Here is a 21019-nt window from a genome sequence, read left to right as displayed (position 1 = left end):
ATGTCACTAAAGACAAACGCACCAGTTTATGAAACCTACTATTTTGGGCGCTGATCAAAATCGGATAATAAGATTCGAACCCATGTTCAGCAGATCCTGGCATCTGAAGGGGCGTAACTCTGGTCAACCTTGTCCACTCTTGACACACAATTGCGCGCAGGCTAGTTTGCTAACCACCAAGCAAGTATGTTTTTCCACATGGGAACACGTACATTTTTTTTTCTCATCTGATACTTAAGCAATACAAAGCAATCATTCACCAATCGCGCAAGAACAAATATTTGTTTCGCCACAAAGGTTTAAAACTAACTCTTGAGTTTGAAAGAAACATTACACGTCATTGTACGTCATTGATGGAAGGATTATACTGATCATCCCTTGTCAGTAAGTCAAATACCATACGTCATGATTCCTAGTGCACACAGAAGGTGACTGTTTATTGACCAGACACATTGAAGGGATTGATCAAATGCTAATATGACTGCGCGACTAAATGATGACATATACTCTATGCTGTTAAGAGAATAACAAAATAATTTTGTCAACTTAGTAATTCTTCCATATCTACAATTACGTTTTATGAGCTTAAACAAATAAAATTAATCCAAATCATGAAATCAGTAACTGAATTTCGAGGTAAAGGGGCATTATAAGTTCGTTGATTATTGATATTTACATTTCGAAAACGAATCATCAATACGTTGGAAAAATTAAGAAACCAGACTTAGAAACAGAAACGCATGCAGCACTGTTTTATCCTTGAAACTATAGACAGACTTGTCGTTTTTAATAAAAGACATTTTACAGATAATTAAAAACGTGTCTATATTGAATGGTTCGAAGTAAAATGCGCCATTTGGCTTTTGTCCACCGAGGAACGGAAACTATACCAGAAGACACATCAATTTCAATGGCAAACATTACATAGCGTCAGCATGTAATGAGATCTGTGACGAGATCAAAATGTCAGACAACTGGAACCACGTGACATCACTTAAATAGAGGCTATCTTGGATAAAAGTGAAAAAGTCACGACCTCGCAGAAAATGACTTCACAATGTCTAATCATGCGGACATATTTATTTAGTTTCACACATAATTAAATCCAACTACTGCCATAAACAGCCCACTGAGATTTCCCGGGTGCCCCCGCACTGAAAACGAACAACTGCTGCAATGTTCAGAAAAGCGTCTGATTGGTTGGTTGGTCTGTCGTTTAACGCCGCACTCAACAATATTCCAGCTATATGATGGCGGTCTGTAAATAATCGAGTCTGGACCAAACAATCCAGTGATTAATATCATGAACATCGATCCACGCAGTTGGGATACGATGACATGCATCAACCTAGTCAGCGAGCCTGACTACCCGATCCCGTTAGTCGCCTCTTACGACAAGCATAGTCGTCTTTAACGGCAAGCATGGGTTGCAAAAGCGTCTGAATATAGTTGGTCATAGATCGTGTCAAAACCATGCACAATCATTATAGAACGAATTGCCACTAGATCTCAAACTGTCAGCATCACTCTCATCTTTCAAGGCTCATCTGAAATGCGTTTTTCTTCAAGCAGCACTGTCCTTGTTTCACGTCACGTTGATTAGTATAACTTGCTAAAACATGTGTAGGCCATGAGCATTAATCTGGCCAAAGGAATCTCGCGCATTATATACAAAATGTTTAGAATCATTATTTCATTATATAAAATCATGTTGTTATATGAAATTATGTTCAACCGGCGCTGTATTGGGCTATTGCATGGTAAATGACGATGGTTTCTTGCTTTAATGATTTTGTGACGGCGGCAAAACCCCTGATATGATTGATATCTGCCAGCAACGGCAGGAACCCATAGTGGCGACTGCCGTGTGCCATATATAACTGCTCAAATTGTTTCCGTTTGATCTTGTCACAGCAAACACCTATTTTTTCTGTTTAGCACAGAATAACATAAATCCAAAAAATGACAATCTAGTAATACGAACTAGTTATACGATATGGTTTACAGTAACATTCACGCTCTGCTCCTCTGTTGCCTGAGTAAGACCCTTTCTCCGTCATGTCTGAAACTTTAAAAGAATACTCGTCACTTTTTTTCTATGCATGAAATGAGATCACTTTTTTTCGGAATATAATGTCAGTGTAGATGTACATCGACCGAATCCAAAGGTGTGCGAGTGTGTGTGTGGTGTGTGTGTTGTGCGTGCGTGTACCCTCATTCAGCAAACTCACCCTCAATAATGCTGACACACACACTCATCGCCTCCTTGATTGGGGAAGGATCGTATTCGGCGAAATGGAGGATTCCAATCCAGCACTGACATACAAGTATCTCGTCAACCTGCGCACGACATCACACAAAGTGTCTCCTACCTCATCAACACCCAGCTAATGTCTACACAATAAACCACACCCTTTGTTTCCAGGTATGTGCATGATGTAATGTAGGTCAATGTAGGTCAGCAGCGCCGGTCAGTGTAGGTCACAGGTGAGAGACAGTCCTAGACTAATATTCCTCTATCAGCAAAGATGAACTATATTTGTTCCCTGAGCCTCTTATACGGCGAGACGATGGGAAACCGACAGTGTGTAGTCGGGTGATGTTAGGGGACTACTTCTTCAACGTAACACATTTCTGTTGATGACACATCTTCCATGGCTTGTTTGTTTGATCAGTTTTGAATTTTGAATGTTTGACTATTAATTCTAATGTGCCTTAGTACGAGTTACAGCAATTGTCATGTTAAGATGACGAACACGGTCCTGGATATAAGCATGATCTTTATGTCCCATACTATATAATATAAACTTACGATTGGCGTACTATGAGAAAGACTTTGGCTGACCGTGCAATGTACAGTATATCTTTCATATAGCCATCGTTCATTTCATCGTGTTCGTCCTACTTAGCGACTTTTGCATTGGCGATGACAAGTGGGACAGTATTTATTAGGGCTCCAAGCCGAAAGGCTGTAGAGCCCTATTGTAATCGTTCGATTTATTATTATTATTATTTATTATTATTATTATTATTATTTATTATTCCGCCGATTTTTGTACCTGCCCTAGCAAAATAACCACGAGCTCGATTTTGTTCAAATTTTGTGTGTATTTGAAGACCGTTGGGTACTAGTGCCCGCCAGAAAGCCAAGGCCGTAGGCCTTAAGGCCAAGGGCAGATAACTGAAAAACAAGTATTTTTTGACGATATATTTTGCCCTGTTGCTCTACAACCGTTTGCCCGTTTACTTTCAAACCTTGCATGTATCTACTGCTTAAGTTGCTTGATATTTTTTGTTCTTTGACTTTGGTCATTGATCACATGGTTTGGCAGCCATATTGGATTCAAGGTTTTGACAGGGTTTTATGGGCACCTGTCTTCAAATACTATCTCCTCTGAATCCGCTGCATGAAATGATTTCAAACTTTTTGAGAATTGTCTCGATACAGAACACAACAAATGAGCATAGCCGTTTTTTTATATCTTTTTTAGTTGCGGTCATATTGGATTTTGATTTTGATAAAAAAATTCACCCAAGTACAAATACGGATGGAAGCGCCTCATAAATCTACTATAAACACCCATTCACTGGCTTTGCAGATACCCTAGCGTTCTCCACAGCCTTGTTCAATATTATGTGTACTACCCTTGACGACCAGAGTTAGAATTGGCCTTTTTCAAACGATGCTTGTCTCAAGAGGCAACTATGCTTGACACAGGAGGCGACTGATCGGATTGGGTGATCAGACTCGCTAACTTGATTCTTCATTTCTCAATTGCCAATTGCTACGGTACCTTATTTTTGACAGCGTTGTTAAAAGCAAACCATTTGCAAACCATTTGCGGATTAGAATATGGAGGTCGGCATTTAGTCCACTCTGGGAAACTGTGGCACACGCCAATTTGGTAGCGGCAATGTCCTGCAAACGTGGACTATCTTTTGATGGCGTTGGTACAAGCAAACCATGTGCGGATTCGAACATGGTCGAAGTCAAACATTGGTTAAGAATACACTGGGACACATGTCATGATGTCTCACAAGCGGTTTATTACATTTAACGGCGTTGGTACAAGCAAACCATTTCGGGATTCGAACATGGTTGTAGTCAAACATGGGTTAAGAATACACTGGGACACATGTCATGATGTCTCACAAGCGGTTTATTACATTTAACGGCGTTGGTACAACCAAACCATTTGGGGATTCGAACATGGTCGAAGTCAAACGTGGGTTAAGAACACACTGGGACACGTGTGGTGATGTCTCACCAGCGGTTCATTACATTTGATGGCGTTGGTACAAGCAAACCATATGCGGATTCGAACATGGTCGAAGTCAAACATGGGTTAAGAACACACAAGGACACGTCTGGTGATGTCTCGCAAGCGGTTCCTTAAATATGATGGCGTTGGTACAAGCAAACCATTTGAGGATTCGAACATGGTCGAAGTTGGAAATTGGTAAAAACATCCTGGGACACCCAAGCACATGTCAATTTAGTAGTGGTGATGTCTCACAAGAGGTTCCTTACATTTGACGGCGTTGGTACAGGTAAACTCTTTGAGGATTCGAATATGAACGATGTCGGAAACAAGTTTAGCACTTTATCTCAGCAATGCGACAGGAACCCGGGGTCCGGACGAACGCAGAACGCTAATCCGTTTGACTGGAGCCCAACTGACAAAGAAGTTACAGCCTGTTAAAGAGTCCCCAAGCCGAAAGGCTGAAGAGCCCCAGTGTTAGCGTTTGATTTAATATTATTATTATTCCACCGATTTTTGTACCAGAGCTAGCAAAATAACCACTGGCTCGATTTTGTTCAAATTTTGTATGTGTATGAAGACCGTTGGGTACTAGTGCCCGCCAAGGCCGTAGCCCCAAAAGCCAAGGGCAGATAACTAAAAATCAAGACTTTTTAAAGATGTATTTCGCCCTATTGCTCCGCAACCGCTTATCCGATTATTTTGAAAACTTGCATGTATCTGCTGTTTGAGCTGCTTGACATATTTTATTCTTTGACTTTGGTCATTGGTCAAATGGTTTGGCAGCCATATTGGATTGAAGGTTTTCACAGTGTCTTTTGGGTACCTGTCTTCAAACGCAAACAACTCCGAGTCCACTGCATGAAATGCTTCCAAATTTTCTGAGAATTGTCTCCACACACAACACAGCAAACTCTCATAGCCGTTTTGGGATATCTGTTTTAGTTGCGGTTGTATTGGATTTTGATTTTGATAAAAAAAATTACCGAAATTTTACTTTAACGATCATATCTTGTAAGCTTGTTGACAGAAACTATTGCAAGTTTACATGAAGTTAGTGTATCATATGCATCTTATTTTCTGTTCTTGGGTGCATGGAAAAAGTAACAACACTTGGTGGTAATATTTGATTAGAATTTGGGACACCCCTGGAACACGCCAATGTCCTGCAAACGGTGACTTTCTTTTGACAGAGTTGGTACAAACAAACCCTTTGAGGATTCGAACATGTTTGATGTCGGAAATGGGTTTAAAACAGACTTAGCACACGCCAATTTCGTAGCGGCAATACCCTGCAATTTGTGCCTACATGTGACGGATTTGGTACAAGGGAACCCTTTAAAGATTCGAACATGGACGTTTGTGCACAGTGTAACTTGGAGCCCGCCATTGCTGCTTGCAGCTTTAATTTATGTTTGTATTTATTGACCTAGGTTTCAGATGCCACGATGAACGATGCAGTGGACAAAGGATATGTAGCAGATTTCTTAAGGTTTAGTATCTGTTATCAACATGGAGATGCAATATCACATAAACACTTGAAGCAGGAAATATCATGTAATGCATTAAACAGAATGAATACAGCCAATGTGATTTAGAATTTCTGGTGTAAGATTCCGAATCGACCAAATCCAGTTTATCATAAACCATATGGCCTGTCGGAAACAGTATATTCGCCAACATAAAAGCATTTACGAGAAATGAAATAAAATTAGCATCATTTCCCTTTTAAAGCTGGAGGAAATATCAACTATAATTCCTTTAGAAAGCAAGGCCATTAGGACCAATCTTATTTGCTGATTTCGCTCACTCTCATTTAATAGGAAAATGACACTCTGAAGTGTTCATGACGTTACAGACTGCATGGTTATGTTCCATGAAAACACTGAATGTATAAGTTCGGTTGCTCGTCGCATCAAAAAGAACCCCCCCCCCCCCCCCCCCCCCCCCCTATATTACAACTGTATACATTTAATGCCAAACTTAAACATGTTAAATCTCGCCCCATGAGCCGGATATTTTTCACCATGGATACATTATATGTGTCTCCACGTAAATGTGGCGCGAACATCATTTTCTAATTGCGTCCCTTACTCCTGACAGGATCCGCTGGCCATGTTCTCGAATCCCTATTTCTCCGATCTTACGCTCCCAGCACCCTACCCATGCTCGTGGGTGTCACCAAGATAGTCACGTGCACTCCATGATGTAACTGACACCCGACACCCATCATCCTACATCCACTTTCTCAGCTGACATCCACGCTCCCTCTAACAGCCCTGTATAATAGATGGGCATGCAAAATTGTAGGTTAGGTAAAGTGCTGACATTAAAAACCTATCCTCATATCCGTTTCTACTCCAAGCAATTACCCTATTACCTTTCAAATGACTCTATCGTCTTCTAAGATTTCAAATAAACTTTCAAAATCACTTTCAACTTGAATGATCAACTGCCTCCAATTTATTGGTAATCTAATAGCGCAGGGCTTGAAAGTAAGGTTACAATAAACTAATGTTAGATTTTCTTCCAGATGTTTCAAAAACGTGAAGCGGGGTGTGTTTTTTTTATAATATTTACAAACTGTTCAAGGCATGCGTTTGTATTAACTTTCGGCGAAAATGACTTTCTCAAGACTAATAAAGGTGCTTCGAGTAAAGAAAACATGGGAAAATACATAGCTATATGACGATTCGATCCCTGTCCTCACTGTGACGAGAGAAGCTATCTACGAGTGAGTGAGTTCGGTTTAGCGCCGCTTTGTACAGTTTATATAACGACTTGTATGCTTAATGATTTAGGACAGCGCAATTTGAAGCAGGTCGTAAATGGTTTACCACTTTAGTAAAATACACGAGAACGGATATGGTGAAAACAAACCAGGATTACAAATTGTGGCGCCTTACACGACTGGTCCATCCGTGCCCCCGAGAACATACCAATGTGTCTTTATATCGACATGTTCGTTAGACGTGACAACACGGTATGTCCCAAGCACAAGTCATTATGTTACAACTAGGAAATAAGAATTAAATGACTGCACATGTATTGATTTAACGTAATTCCATACAGTTATTGTCTACAAATCGTATAACCAAGTGAAAAATAATTGATTTTTCTGTTTAGCTAAATATATATATGAAATATGAGTTGAACGATTCCGGTTAAATAAGTATAATCATTTTCGAGATATTTGACAAAATGAACATTATTTATGACATATGTTTAGGTTAATAAAGATATTATATTCTAGTAGTCAATATCAATCATGTCAATGCTTTTTAATATGTATCTCCTTCAGAACAAATTTTCTAACAACTTCATATATAATTGTATTTTGATATAATGTGTTCACATATATAAATGAATGGCATAAATAATGGGAAGACTTGAAGATTTGACTTCTTTTTTCATACAAGGAGCTCCATGTCCAACCAAAAGTCGCAGTACAGTTGACATACAACGAACTTAGACGTTGGTCATTTGGGTAAAACCATTGGTTTTCTCCTGACAAGCCTGAACCAGCGGATCCTGAACTAGCAAGGGGCGTAACACACTGCAAAACTGCTTCGCCTCAGACCGCCTTGACACGCTCGATACTAGAATACGGAAGAAAATAGACAATGGTTGACTATTTAATGAAAACACATTAATGCAAAGACCAAAGAAAGATGGAGCCATGCTTTTCATTCAAGAGCTGATATTTAATATTATAAACGTTAGTGTCAAAATGAAAAACGAGACAACGACAATCAAATGCATCCTTAAAACTATCTCTTCCTATCAAACGAAAGATTGATTGACCATCCTGATTGCCAAGCCCTTCTTCCACATAAACTTCTTTGGGAAACATTTATGTATAATATTCCTTGATGGCGACATGTAGCGATTCCTATCATATCGAGAATGACATAATTCATACGCAATTACATAAGATGCTGATGTAGGACAAACCTTCGTGGCGTTCTGTGTATTTGCAGTCTCTAGTTTTGCATGATGAATACCCTAGACAAACCTTCTGTACATACTGCATGTCCTTCCCAACACAAAATCGATGTCCCCAAAGAATAATTAACATTGATTGCTTAAATATAATTACATACGACACTGGAAGCAAATAACAGTCAAGGATGCTCTTTAACAACCTTCAGAAGAACTGCGTGGGCATTGAAGACAAGCTGGACGTTTGTAGCGTAGCGGAATAAACCGAGTGGCTCCGAGTGGTGATGGAAACGAGACGGGAACTTTGGAAGACTGGAGACGTGAAAAAGTCCGAAGGATCCGCGGACGAACATATTAGTCGATATTACAGATATTTTGGTAAGGGTTCGGCGATCCATGGCCCGTAGGGCAAGACGTGGGTTCAGCTACAGCGAATATAGATGTCGATCGAGACAATTTGCTGAAAGAGTTAAAGTGTAGATATTTGGATGGATTTGGGGAAACGTTCAGTAGAGCGAGCAGTGTTGGGACAGACACGTGGCCGTTGTAGACGGTTTAGGAGCAGTAGATGTGGCCAGTGCTTTAATAATTTAACCCTTTGGAGTGAGCTAGACGTCTGCAGTTAGATGGGAACGTGATTCACTATCTCGAGGGCTTGTTAGCTCGTACTTGTTGTTGTATAGCGGTGGGTTTTAGGTGATATTGGTAGATGAATTGTCTAAAGACGGATTATGAAACAAACATGATACTAATGGGTCTTCTGTAAGATGGCATGATTGATTAAAGGATTCATTACATGCCAGATAAGGTTGGATTTCATGAGTAAGCAGCTAATAATCAACATTCTTCTTAAGCTCGAAGCTCTCAGATAAAGATCGTTAGTAACGGTGAAGTGTCTATATTGTATATGAACTATATATTTGCTATATATTATTATTGAGTGAGCAGTTGTATGTTTAATGTTTACTGGTGTCTCGTCATGCGACATCGATAGAAAAAGAAAGACGGTTCGTTTGTCGATTTTCGCCTGCGTCCGATCATATCGACACATAAAGGAAAATCAACTAGAAACTCTCGAAAACTTTGGACACCCGGTGTCACTTCAATGAAGAAAGAAGTCGGAGTTACGTCCCTTTGAAATGATAACGTCTTCTCCCGCTAATGCGGAAAAAAAACAACTGATAACTGGATTGATAATCTGTTTTCGTTTTGTTTCCGTGGTCGTCCTAACCTTTAAATTCCGAGCTACGTCAAACAGACATGTTAAAAACTGTTTCCCTATTTGGGCGTTTGAAGTGGAGTGGACGTTAATGATAATCTGAGGATTTGGATAAAGGCCCATATTCAGCTTCCTGTAAGGGACTTCGGCGAACAATGTCCGTGTTTTATACGATGTCGGTTATTCTCAACACGGAAGAAACTAGGTCTCGAGAAGTATCGGAAATATTGATGTTGGAAGTATTTAGTTCACTTGGCTTCTTAAAATAGTCTTGACATAAACAACTTCGCACAATCACTCAAAGTTAATGGTATTCACGAACAGTATCATATTTCACGAATTCATAAACTTGAGATGAAAGTATTTCATACTGAAATTTAATATGCTGTAGACTGTTTTCATTCAATACAGGACACTGTTTATGAATAACAACTTCTTTAATTAATTGTAATGACGTTTCAGATACGTATCATATCATGTGTATATATAATAACTCTATGTACTCAGGATTCACCTCATGAAGGTGCAAGAAGTAGCTCTGAGTCGTCATTATAGTATCACTCTATATTATCGCGGTATCGGTAAATCTCGTAATCCACACCCCCTTTCGACTGTTTATTCATGCAAATCTAAGCACGATGTTTCATCGCTTGATCGAATACAGGACTCGTTGCGCTATGTCATGGTAACTTTTTTATGGTAGTTTCTGGAATGTTTTTGAAGTGGACTTACCCATACCTTCATTCGAAATTGGTTAGAAAAGAACCCATTTACTTGGACGAAGTCCCTTGACCCAAGCTAGGTCGTATGCATACTGATTATGCGTAATCCAAAACAGGAAGTAATGTAAACACTACAACCCACACCACAAAATAGTGATACCGCAATAATATACAGTTGCCCGCCCTCGAGTCGCTAATGACAGGTACTTTGTTTACCGAGCTCGGTAAAGAAAATCAGTATCGATCAATCCTAATTGATGTGTCATAAAAATTGAACAAACAACAAGAAACATTAAGGTTATTACATATTTAATAGGTCAGTTAGCGTTCGATATTGCGATCCATTAAAAATGAACTACCGCGATGATATAGGGTACCATGCTACAAAGGAGAAAAGAAGTTGATTTCCATAAAATAGTCTCATGTATTAATGTTCTTCCAACTTCCAAATGCGTATCAAAACCTTGTTTTCATTTAACAAGAACACTTACATACTTACGATTGAGAGAAATCTCCAAAGCACCAAACTACTTCAATGACAAAAGCATAATTTTTAATTTCTTTCTTGTTCTTTCAATGCATTAATTTCTTCAAGGTATTAAAATATATTAAAAGAAGTTAAAGCATTGAAAAAAATAGAAAAGAATTCCAAAATAAATCGTGTCTCCATTGATGCCAACCACTTCACAGATCGAAGAGCCACTTTAAGGGAGATATGATCTAAGGTAATTGACAGCCATAGCAAGTTTCATTCAGATCCTTGAGGACATTCCTTTCACTGTGTCAACTCCCATTTTATTAAGTATTCGATCTAGCAGTTCCTAATTGCCCTGTTTGGGCAGATACACTGTCTCGGTGTCACAAACAGCAGTGACTGCAACATCAAGTCCAACCTTGAAACCTTGCCGCGCTGTAAGGAGTTCATGGCTACCGTGGAAGTGTGTGCCTTTGCACGGAACAACCACACTATTACAAACTCTGCAACATGTTTACATATTTATCAGTATTTAAGAAATAGGATTCAAGGTCGGATCCAGCATTTTTAAAAGGGGGGATCCAAAATAGCAAAATCCTTTCTTAGATAAGTTTACTGCCTACAATATTCTTCATTTGGTTTTCAAAAGAGGGGTTAACAGACAAGCAACGTTATGCATAAACTATGTGAACTGCAAGAACTGTCACGTTGCTCGAGACCAGTCTCCATTTAAAATGTATTTCCCCATGTCAAGACAGGTTAGCGTATGAGCCTTCACGGACAATCACCAAGATCATAAGCCAGGTACAACTGGTGCTTGTTCCTTTAATAACAATTTACTTAAGCTAAGGCTTGATGAACCAACACGGACTCTTTAATCAATTGCCTCATTCAAAGAAATGGGCAGCCCTATGGTTCTGTTCTCTCAGTGACACACATTCGCGGGGTAGTTGGTCCGACATTGCATTATCGCAAAGAACCTGCGAGATGAAAAGCGCCACTGAGGGAAATGCAAGTTAACGTTGAGTAAGTGTCTTGAACAAGGACATCGTGAGGTCTGCCCAGTATCTAATCAAGCGAATCCCCCGAGGGACGAAACAAACTCGGTTAACACGAGACCCAACGAGACGTGAAGAAACAGGTGACACCAAGGTGAAGGTCAGAATCATTTGTCTCCGGTACAGTGTGAAGTTTACATAATGAAGAAATGTTTTAATTTTACTTGGTCTAGATCGACCATTGCGCTGCCGCATTCTGACGTCAATATCTGGTTATTTCTGCCGTTAATCCTCGTAGAGTCCGAACATTTCATGTCCTTGGGGAGGGGGTTGCTTGAGGCAATTATTATTCTGTTTCTGTAAGGTTTTTTTTCCCTTGCATGATGAGCCAAGCTATTAGTTTTCTGGACATTCGGTATGTTCGGTGAACGAGTTTTTTATCAGCCTTTTGGGAGATTACAATGTTCAAAACAATGTTCGCTAACGCTTCATATATACAAAGGTACATAACTCCACACCAAGTATCAGATATTTAAATGTCCGGCACATTTCAGTGGATGGATGCCGTCCGGATTATTGAGATTTTGTTTTAGAAGGTGGGGAACACGTTAGGTGTATGAAGGGCTAGGAAGTATGCACAAATCACCGGGTTAGACGGTTAGCCCCTGCCAACAGGTCCTGAGATCGATTCCTTATATCGGGAGAATACCAAGCGGAATAATAGACTTTCTCTCCCACTATCAATTGGCTGTATTATCGTCTATCCTGTAATACGGTAACTGAAATGAAGACTCATGACACTTGTCAATTCAGAACATTTGGTTTGACGCCACTTTATACAGTATGTTAGTTATGTCACGGAATGCAGCCTGATGTAGGAGGAAAGGATGCGGGTTTCATACGTTTACAGGCTGGTGAAACCAACGAGCACGGCTATTGTGCTGACGAACAAAGAGCAATACTTATGTCGGAATTCGAACTCGCGATCATAGGTTTTTCGCATGACTAAAAGGACTACCCTTGACAACTGAGCCACCTCTGCTTCATTTCAGCTGAGAGGCTTAACAGTCATCTATTCAATTTGAGTGAGTGAGTGAGTTGGGTTTAACGCCACTTTTAACAGCATTCCAGTCATATCGCGGCGTGTCAGCTTAATGTGGGAGGAAAGCCCGAAGTGAAACAGGTCTCAGACGTTTTCCACTTCGGTGAAACCAACGAGCACGGGTATGGTGCTGACAAACCTAGAAACATAATCGGGGCGAACCGGGATTGAACCCAAAATCATAAGTTTCTGGCGTGCCCAAGGGACGCAACTCTGCACAGCGAATCGCGGCGCCTTAGACGACTGGGCCACCCGTGCCCCAACCCGAGATAGGGAAGGGGTTTCAAAAACAGAGCCAATGTGAGAAATCAATCTAACGATTTTCGGCATGATGAGCGGGGACACGGGTGGCCCAGTCGTCTAAAGTGCCGCGATACGCTGTGCAGAGTTGTGTCCCTTGGGCACGCCAGATATCTATAATTGGGGGTTTGAATCCGGGTTCGCCCCGATTATGTTTCTAGGTTTTGTCAGCACAATACCCGTGCTCGTGGGTTTCGCAGAAGTGGTAAACGTCTGAGGCCTGCATCGCTTCGGGCTTTCCTCCCAGATTAAGCTGGCACGCCGTGAAATAACTGTAATACTGTTAAAAGCGGCGCTACACCGAACTCACTCACTCACTCTCTCACTATAACTGGAATACTGTTAAAAGCGGCGTTAAACCCAACTCACTCACTCGACATGACGAGCAAATGTTTTAACCCTTACACTCCCCTTTACATGTAAGAGGCTGTCCGCGAGATGGCGCTTAATTACATAATACATGATAGTTTTGAGTTTAGTGCAGTATAAACAGAATATATTTGTGACAGACGAACGCACTGCCCATCGTGCTAACCAGCCGTCACGCCAAGTCCAAGACTGGCCACCACAGAATTGATAACGTGACGTCGGGCTCTTCAAGGTCACGCTGCCCCAGCTTCCTGATAACATCCAGGAAAGAATTTAATTTTAAATCAATGAATATGCAGAGATTTATGACGTCATTTCAAAAGAAATGGTCTCGAGGCACGTATTTACATTAAGTTAAATTCTTGGCATTTAAGGTTCAGTCAATTTATTCATTGCTCCTTACGTCACAGGGGTCGGGCGGCGGCAGTCACAAGAAGTCCCCGGAAAGGAATTCAATGCGTTTAATCACAGTTAAGTCCGGAAATTTGGGGGCACTTTGATTTCCTTGCGTGGGTTCATACAAAAACTATCACCGAATGTCTGTCTCCGTTAATCTTGGGTGACTGGGTAGTCATATGTTCAAACGTTTCGCTTTCTTTTGTTTTCTAAAATTATTTGGAATCAATTTTTTTGAAATATAAAGATTGTTTTTAGGGCTTGAGTTTCTTTCTTTAAGTGCTGGGGTTAGTTGTTTTTTGGTTGCAACCTGACTGATCTGAACCTTGGTGTGACGTCATCATGCCCGTAAGTTTGGGGTTCCCGTTAATTAAGCTGACACAAGGTGATAAACCTCACATTCAGAGAAGCTTTAAACCCAACTCTCACCCTGTGTCGTGGAAACCCTGAAAAAACTTCAGAGAGGTACATTGAGAGCTTCATGAAACCCGGGTAAGAATGGACACAAGCAAAGCCAGACTAATGGATAGATCATACTGCCACGTGTATTTTTATTACATGTCGGTTGCCTTTAAATAAATAAACATGACTGTTGTCCATCCTTTTTTATTTATTTTTGTTGTTGTTAAACTCCGCAATATCTAGCTATCCGACGGTGGTCTGTAAAAAAATCTGGTATGGGCCAGACAAACAGTTGACTGGCATTACGATCAACGTCTCACTTCGTCGGGGTACGATGACTCGTTATCAACAAAGTCACCGAGCCTGACCACCCGATCCAGTCTGTCGCCTCTAACGATCAGCAGAGGTTAATGGAAATGTATTCTAACCCGGAATCCCAACTGAATAATTATATTTTTCGTTATCAACACTGTCAAATACTGTTCCACACGACTCAAAACAATCCACTGTCACGCAACCCCTACCCCACCCCGACTTCCACACACCTCTATCTCCCCGTCTTCCTTTATACAAGACCCGTGAAGATTAGAATAGGTCTTCAGCAACCCATGCTTGTCGTAAGAGGCGACTAACAGGATCGGTTGGTCAGGCTCCCTGACTTCGTAGATGCAGGTATCCCAATTGCTAGGATCGATGTTTATGATATCAATCACTGGATTGTCTATCCAGACTCGAATATGTCCAAACCGCTGTCATATAGCTGGAATATTGCTGAGTGCGTCGTTCAACAACAAACAAACAAATCGCAGTCAGTTTTCAGTTTTAATGCGACACTTGTCATAATTATCCAGTTTCATAAATATGAAATATCGATTTAGATATTTGACCTTGCTGAACCCCGAATAGCATAAACAAAACGTACAAACAAGTATTCTCCAAGGAATATTCCAGTTAGAATCAGGGGTCATTGAGTATTCCGTCAACGTCAAGGAAACAAAAGTGACGTCAATTCATGATGCTATTTTTTTCAGATCACTTCACACGAAAGGAAAACGTCCTACCACTGACCGGGCTGACATATCGCGGGAAAAAACAACAATCTTTGACAAAAATTCGATTGACTTAGACTCATCGTCGCCTATAACATTTTGCTTTCATCCATGTTGAGTGTAAACAATGTCAATCGGCTCGTACTGAAGGCGACTTCTTTTTCTGTGTCAATCAAAGAAGCTATAAATAAATGTCATGTATTATTTATGCCGACTTCTTTCCATTCACTGTGAAGCCCGAACTGCACGGAATACACGCGGTAGAAACATTGTTTAGAAAGTAATAACAATTCAGAGCCTTCGGGCATAACAAAGGATAGTTGGTGCATTGTTTTAGCGAGAACACTAATGCTGAACACACGCTGGTGTGGGTATAAAGTTCACTTTTTGAAGGCCAGTTTCGCAATATAAATAATCAAAGTCATGACATTTGTACCATCATTGATGCAATTGTCATTTGCAAGTTATTTGATAATGGGAACACCAATAATGGGCTTCACACATTGTTTTTTGTTTTTGTTTGTTGTTTAACGCCGCTCTCAGCAATATTCCAGCTATATGACGGCGGTCTGTAAATAATCGAGTCTGGACCAGACAATCCAGTGATTAATATCATGGGCATCGATCCACGCAGTTGGGATACGATGACACATATCAACCAAGTCAGCGAGCCTGACCACCCGATCCCATTATTCGCCTCTTACGACAAGCATAGACGCCTTTTACGGCAAGCATGGGTTGCTGAAGACCTATTCCTAGACCTAGACATTGTACCCATGTGGGTAGTAGTAGTCGTAGGAGAGGAGAGGAGGGGGGAGGAGAAGGAGTAGGAGTAGTTAAGTACATGGACGTTGTCTTGGTGGCTGTACTATGACTGAGGATGGTAAAACTGCCAGCAGTAATGGTGGAAGTGATATTAAGTGAAGTCGTATCTCCCACAATAATAGTAACATTTGGATATAATATGGCAAGCAACAGAAACCAGTGTCTTAACGACTTGTCCAGAGAGGCGACCATGCTTGTCGTAAGAGGCGACTAACGGGATCGGGTGGTCAGGCTCGCTGACTTGGTTGATGCATGTCATCGTATCCCATTTGTGTAGATCGATGCTCATGAGGTCAATCACTGGATTGTCTGGAACAGACTCTATTATTTACAGACCGCCGTCAAAATGCTGGAATATTGCTGTATGTGGCGTCAAACAACAAACAAACAAGCGACGTGAACAGTGCGAAAATTCCACACTGCTGCCAATGCCCACACACAGCATGTCTACCACACCCATCAACCCCCGCACGGGCCACAACCAACAATCCATTCACCGCTGTTAAGCCTATTATACACACGACGCAGTACTAGGCGCAGCGGCGATAATAATGAGTTATCAAAATATACCATTCACAACACTCTGTCAATGTAATCAGAACGCACAAACCTCTTACTGGAAATCATTATGTCGTTATGTCTTTGAGACCGATCATATACACCTGTAGACATGTACTTATCAGAACAGTATTTCTCTCTCATATGTGGTGTTGATTAAGTGTGTACTCAAACCTTTGTAAATGTCCTGTTTTAACACCCATTAAACTACCATCTGTACAACATTTAATTAGGTGCAGTCCCTGATTGAATGCAACCTTGTCTTGTGTACACACCCCTTCGTTGAATATAACCTCTCCTTGCATTGAATTCTTTATTGAAAACAGCCTTTCCTGGCATTGAACTCTTTATTGAATACAGCCTTTCTGGCATTAACTCTTTATTGAATACAGCCTTTCTGGCATTAACTCTTTATTGAATACGGGCATTTCTGGCACTAACTCTTTATTGAATACAGCCTTTCTGGCATTGAATTCTTTATTGAATACAGCCTTTCCTGGCATTGAATTCTTTATTGAATACAGCCTTTCTGGCATTAACTCTTTATTGAATCGCCCTTTCTGGCATTAACTCTTTAATGAATACAGCCTTTTCTGGCATTAACTCTTTATTGAATACAGCCTTTCTGGTATTAACTCTTCATTGAATACAGCCTTTCTTGCATTGAATTCTTTATTGAATACAGCCTTTCCTGGCATTAACTCTTTATTGAATACAGCCTTTCTGGCATTGAATTCTTTATTGAATACAGCCTTTCTGGCATTAACTCTTTATTGAATACAGCCTTTCTGGCATTAACTCTTTATTGAATACAGCCTTTCTGGCATTAACTCTTTATTGAATACAGCCTTTCTGGCATTAACTCTTTAATGAATACAGCCTTTTCTGGCATTAACTCTTTATTGAATACAGCCTTTCTGGTATTAACTCTTCATTGAATACAGCCTTTCTGGCATTGAATTCTTTATTGAATACAGCCTTTCCTGGCATTAACTCTTTATTGAATACAGCCTTTCTGGCATTGAATTCTTTATTGAATACAGCCTTTCTGGCATTAACTCTTTATTGAATACAGCCTTTCTGGCATTAACTCTTTATTGAATACAGCCTTTCTGGCATTAACTCTTTATTGAATACAGCCTTTCTGGCATTAACTCTTTAATGAATACAGCCTTTTCTGGCATTAACTCTTTATTGAATACAGCCTTTCTGGCATTAACTCTTTATTGAATACAGCCTTTCTGGCATTAACTCTTTAATGAATACAGCCTTTCTGGCATTAACTCTTTATTGAATACAGCCTTTCTGGCATTAACTCTTTATTGAATACAGCCTTTCTGGCATTAACTCTTTAATGAATACAGCCTTTTCTGGCATTAACTCTTTATTGAATACAGCCTTTTCTGGCATTAACTCTCTATTGAATACACTGAGTAAAATTGTTTTGCGTCGGCGTATATCATCAAGAAAAAATCATGGAATGAAAATGATTGAATACAACCCTATATTGACTTCAACCTGAATAAACACACAATATAAAATGAAAGTGCCAAAGTTCCATATATAAAAACACACTGAACGGAACAGATGCAACAAGATACAGTAAACTTACACTGAATCAAAATCAAACAATTTATATTTCTCGCTCTGAAATTGTGTTTATTTGAACAAAGGCGTTCTATAACCAACATGAGCTAAATCAGCCTACCATTACAAGATGACACTGATGCCAGTCAACAAATTGATTTCTCTAGCGAACGTTAAATAACTCCAGATTCTCCTATTATAAAACACATCTCAGCTTCTCGATGCGATATCAGCTTCATGACCTCATGACCTCTCTGGCAAAGGGTAGGAGGGAGGTAGAACAATGGTTAAAGCGGCTGCTCTTTAGAACCGGTCGATTCCCAACCGGTGATATAAAGTGTCACTTCGTCAACTCTATTGTGATTGCTGACATAACGCATAGTTCTATGAATGCCGTTATGAACTGACACGGTTAAAGTCAGACTAAGACACAAACTAAAAATGATCATTTGTCATTTGTTATCTCGTAGTTACCTTGGTCATCCGAATATATCGATTTAACCAAACTTCAACACAAGCGGAGTGCCTGTGGAGTGTCGATACGGACTCTGTCGGGACTGCAAAGTTATTTCCTTTAAACAATACATCGACTCTATGGTGTAGGAATGATAATTTTGTCGTAAAAAAACCATAAAAGTTACAATGCTCATGGAACTTAAAAAATGTCTAGACGTGAAAAGTTGACGTCTTTTATGATCATTCTATGTGTTAAACACAACCATCGTTGAAACGCATGTTAAACTGTTGGAACATGGAACGACCAAAAATACGGTTTCCATGCAGTAAAACCAGCCAGGTGAACAGTAACTGCGGATTAATTAGAACCAGCGATCTGTACGAACGGTGTTCATTTAAATCATGTGGGGTGACGGACGAGTTAGCTTTGAATCTCCTCTGTGGAAACATGTCAGCGATGCTGCCAGTTTAAACGGCAACTGTGTTACAAGAAATTGAACAAATCGATTTTAAAGTATGATTTACAACAGAGAATGACTTCTTTCGACATAATCAACCCCATCAAACAGTTATAGCCTTGTTATTTACAGCCGAACACGGTGGTGCAATATTTATTGTTGTTTAACAGTCTTTCGCGTTAAGAACTTAATATAATGACTCGAGGTTATGCGTTAGAGATGGTTTCCTCAAAATTTTATAACATTTGGTATGATAGAGACAATAGTGTTCATTTGCCTTTACAGAAGCAATAGGTTTCAACAGTCCATTGTCCCCTATCAGTTGCCATTACGCTACTACTCGTCAAATAAGATGGTATTTAACATACTTATGATATCCGCTAATGTATAGGTTACAAAGATGCAAAATCATTAAAAAACATATACACATTGGGATAAACACATGTTATCCCGATGACATAATACAAAGATGAAGTAAGAATCTCATTAACTGTTAAAGTTTGAAAAAAAGTTTGTGAATGCAACACCAGGAAGACGACTGATGAGATTATGTACGACCACTTCCACTGATACCAACGGTGTGTACTTACAATTGCCAACATTGTGTATATCCGTGCGGGAAGACTTGAGACGTATGTGGAGGGAGGGATCACGAGTTACATACGACTCGCACCCTCTCTCCCTGGTAACAACGTCGCCTTTCCTCCATCGATTACTTTCAATTCATTACAAATATAATGTCACGTGGTACTACGACTCACAGACACATCACGTGACTATTTGTGAATGTGGGAGACTCATTAATACGAAAACGAGGCTGGTCAATCTAGCGCAATAATCTAGTAATGCACGTTATTCTACAGCCTGTTCTAAATAACATGGACAAAATCAATTAGGAATGGGGGAAAGATAGGATGGTTACCAACATGCTACGGGCAGGGTTCTTCATCGATTTACGATGCCCTGCCTTTACAGACGGAAAAATAACCTTTAAATTAGGTTTTCGGGGAATTTGCTTTCGTCAAATAAAGCTAAAATATTGGATTGTGGGTGTCAACAAACAGGGCTAGGAGATTCTACTGTTATAAGTGGCGACACTGACAGGGTAGACTGATACACGGGGCAGTAAGTTTCATGGTGTTATAGTAGTGAGACGGCACCTCTATTTTCTTTTCTGTATAAGCTTTGGCTTTACTTGAAAAGATAATCCATCATCATCACATATCTACCTTGTATCTACCTGGCTATCCATTTTTTATTATAAAAATAGAAAAGGATCATATTTCAATAGATTCTTCCAATCAATTAAAACAGACCGAAAAGAACAAGCTACGGCACAGCCTTCCTCGATTTATTAGCGGTTACCTGGTTTTCGCTCATATCGTTTGCAATGAGAGTTGTCCCCATTCTTCTTTATAGTATCCTATTACACTAAACTGGTACTCGTGACTGTAGCGAAAGGACTGAAGCTAAAGCTTAACACACAAACGACTATGTAACGTAACGACCGCATCCCTCTTACTCTCCCTCATGACAAAGATGTGTTGTAAGAAAAATCCTAATCCACATATACGATAAAAAAATAATCTGTAGGCTGAAATTATTTTCAGCAATAAAGACATTGAGAAAATTATCACGAACTTTATACAGCAAAACCCGGATGCCCATCAGTGTAGATATAGCGAGTAAACCGTTGTCGCGACGGACCTCTGAAACAAGACCATAAAGTTGTTCAATACTTAACAAGGGCTATAAGAGTACATCGTCTTAAGTCATTTATCGAAAGTGGTATTGAAATCACGAAATGTTTTCAGAAACAAACACGTTGTGACAAGATAGGGTCAAAAATCAATATGAAAAATTCATGTTGACTTTACGCATTTTGGGTTAACCATCTTC

The 21019-nt window shown here is 40.0% G+C and overlaps 1 protein-coding gene across 1 annotated transcript in view; it reads right to left on the bottom strand.

Annotated features, from left to right (window-relative positions):
* The window catches only part of LOC124111690 (5-hydroxytryptamine receptor 1D-like), a 39993-nt gene extending 20162 nt beyond the window's left edge, over nt 1-19831 (bottom strand). Inside the window, exon 1 of the mRNA XM_046471447.2 lies at nt 19711-19831. The gene's annotated coding sequence lies outside the window, so the exon portion shown is untranslated. The remainder of the gene's footprint in view (nt 1-19710) is intronic.
* Nucleotides 19832-21019: the final 1188 nt, after the last annotated feature.

This window comes from Haliotis rufescens, unplaced genomic scaffold (genome assembly GCF_023055435.1).
Source record: "Haliotis rufescens isolate VD_foot unplaced genomic scaffold, xgHalRufe1.0.p SCAF_54, whole genome shotgun sequence".
In the NCBI taxonomy this organism is placed as follows: Eukaryota; Metazoa; Mollusca; class Gastropoda; order Lepetellida; family Haliotidae; genus Haliotis; species Haliotis rufescens.
Note: the sequence above shows the minus strand (reverse complement) of the source record. Positions and strands in the feature narration are given on the sequence as shown.